General features: G+C 54.6%; 1 long non-coding RNA gene across 1 annotated transcript; it reads right to left on the bottom strand.

Annotated features, from left to right (window-relative positions):
* Positions 1-643: 643 nt before the first annotated feature.
* On the bottom strand, positions 644-1,409 carry LOC103583993. The gene is made up of 2 exons (XR_549918.1): positions 1,049-1,409; positions 644-901 (listed from the first exon to the last, which is right to left on the bottom strand). It is a non-coding gene; the product is annotated as an uncharacterized LOC103583993 (long non-coding RNA).
* Between the last annotated feature and the right edge of the window lie 1,193 nt (positions 1,410-2,602).

Below are 2,602 nucleotides of genomic sequence, written 5' to 3'. Positions count from 1 at the left end.
CCCAGGGTAGGGAGAGTTCTGGAGGGATCATGTTCCTCCCTTCCCCACCTCATCAAAGGCCAGGAGTCACACTGTGCACCCTACTCTCTGGGACAGGCTAGCTCCAGAGTGGCTTCTCTGACAAGCCCCTGCATTGAGGTTGCTGAGGAACAGACCCTTAAATCCAGCCACTCCCCATCACATGTACACATCAGCCTCATACAAATTTACCCTCATGAGGAAAGCCCAGGTGGAGATTAGTAACTTATTTGGTGCAAAGGATTAAAAAGAATAATTCCCCAACATCAGCTTAGAAGGGATTACCTCCTGCTAGAGAGGTGGAACAGTGGAGCAGCCCAACTCCTGAGCAGTTCTGACAGCCAGGGATTGTAGGCAGCTCAGCCCAAGTTACCAACACATCGGGCCCCTCCTCTGGCTAGAACTTCCCCTGCAGTAACCCTCCCCCAGAGGCAAGTGGCACCGTGGTCTGGAGCTACCCAGTGACAGCCTCTCTGCTAGCAGCTCCCTCCTTTCTCCTACTCCCTTTCTGGACCCCTAGAGGAAAGAGGGTGTTGATAGCCCCGTTTCCTGGGGGTGACTGCATGCTCTGGGACCACCACTCAGCGCTCCATCAGCAAATGTCCATGATATCCAGTGGATCACGAACAGTCCCACCACCCCAAAGGTGGAAGGTATATTCACACCATCCTGAGAGTGACTGTTCTAGAGGTGAATACATCACAAACAGGAGATACAAATACCCTTTTGCAAGCAAGTTTCCTCCCTGTTCCCCCACTAGCGTCAAAAAGTGCAGAGCCCTTTGCCCCACTTTTGGGAAAGTGAGAGAGGCATGTATTACCCAGTCCAAGCACTGGGACTGGGCAGAGCATTTCTGCCTAAAGAGAAAACTCAACCCAGCTGCCTCTTCACCATCCCCCATGCATACAATGCTTCTCTTCTCTCATAATAGAAGAACTGAGGCTCAGGCGGGAGACAGGTGCCCAGGAGCTTCTTTTGTTCATTTCCTTCCAGGCCTTATGCACTTTTCATCTGCAGGCAGGCCAGCTGCCTCTTCACCATCCCCCATGCATACAATGCTTCTCTTCTCTCATAATAGAAGAACGGAGGCTCAGGCGGGAGACAGGTGCCCAGGAGCTTCTTTTGTTCATTTCCTTCCAGGCCTTATGCACTTTTCATCTGCAGGCAGAACCAATGAGGTCCTGGCTTCCTCCCCTAGTTTTCTTGGGAGGGATGTTACAGGACTCTGGCTTCAGCCCATTGCAGATCCTTGCCAGGAGGAAAAAAAACAAAAGCAAAAAAGAGGCCCTTTGGACTCAGATGGGCCTGTCTTCATGGAGCTGCCACCTCCATGCCCCTCCAGCTTTGGTTATAAATGAAGTCCAAGCACTCAGGCCCCAAGACCTCTCTGCTGCTACCCAGGGTAGCTCTCCCTGCCTCAGGTACTTGGGTCAATGTCTGGGGAAGAGGTAGAAAGAGATCCTTCCCCGTTCCTTCACCCCTCCTGCTACTCTTTCCTCTCGACCAGACATGAACCCAAGGGCTACTTTGTCCATCTCCTGGGCAACCTCTCACCTTACACCCTAGAGCTGAGGAGGGAAAGGGAGTGATTTGGGCATTCCTAAGCCAGACTTCAGGATTCCCAGCAGACATCTCATGGGATCCAGTCCAGGCACTGGTCCCCACCAACAGGGCCCAGCTGTCAGCTCAAGTCAGGGTTTGAGTGGCTATGAGAAGCTCCAACCAGACAAGGGTAGAAGAGGAAGAAGAGGCAAGAGAGGTGCCTAGAGCTGGCCGCTTTCCAGAGGGCAGCAGTGGAGCTCAAGAAGGTAGGGAGGCTGCGAGGGGTAAGTATTGCTTGTGCAGAGCTGGTGACTGTGGCAGACTCGAGCCCAGAGCCGGGCTGCTCATGGAGCCAGGAGGCTGGAGCCCAACTGAGTCTGAGCTCCCAGACAGGGATCCTGGTCTAGGAATGGGCAAAAAATAGAGCCCCAAGTGAACAACTTCATGCAGCTGATCCCCAAACGTCAGATAGACTTCTCAGCAGTGGCTCAGAACAAGTCAGCCTGGGCCCTCATTCCAGCAAACAGCCCTTCCTGCAGCACCTCCTTACCGGGGCATGCCCGATCAGGGATGAGCCAGGAGGGGGACAGGGCCACCTTCACGGCCTGGGGAGGACTGACTGCTTTGGCAGATGACATCCCCTCCAAGGCCAAACCCCTCAGCCTGCTGGGAAAGCTCCTTTGGCATGTCAGAGGTGAGGAGGCTGCAAGAGATGGTGGAGGGGTGAACAAAAAACTAGGGGAGGCCCTGGCACTTCCCGCTAAGGTGTCCGGCCAGAGTCCCTGGGAACTAAGACCACTTTGTGCTCTGCTCGGAGCCCTAGGGAGAAAGCCACCTCAAAGCCCTCAGCTCCCCGGGGACATATGCCTCCACTGGGGCCCTGGCCAGATGAGCATGCTACATGCTGCAGGATGCGTGGAGGAAGGGTCAGGTGGGGGTCCCAGAGGGGCCTTGGTGTGGCCAGCTACAGTGGATGCTACATTCCCCCAAAAAGAGCAGCAGTGCTGGCAGAGGCGAAGGTGGAACAAAAGACAAAACAGAA

The sequence above is a fragment of the Galeopterus variegatus genome, unplaced genomic scaffold (assembly GCF_000696425.1).
Source record: "Galeopterus variegatus unplaced genomic scaffold, G_variegatus-3.0.2 Scaffold33551, whole genome shotgun sequence".
In the NCBI taxonomy this organism is placed as follows: domain Eukaryota; kingdom Metazoa; phylum Chordata; class Mammalia; order Dermoptera; family Cynocephalidae; genus Galeopterus; species Galeopterus variegatus.
Note: the sequence above shows the minus strand (reverse complement) of the source record. Positions and strands in the feature narration are given on the sequence as shown.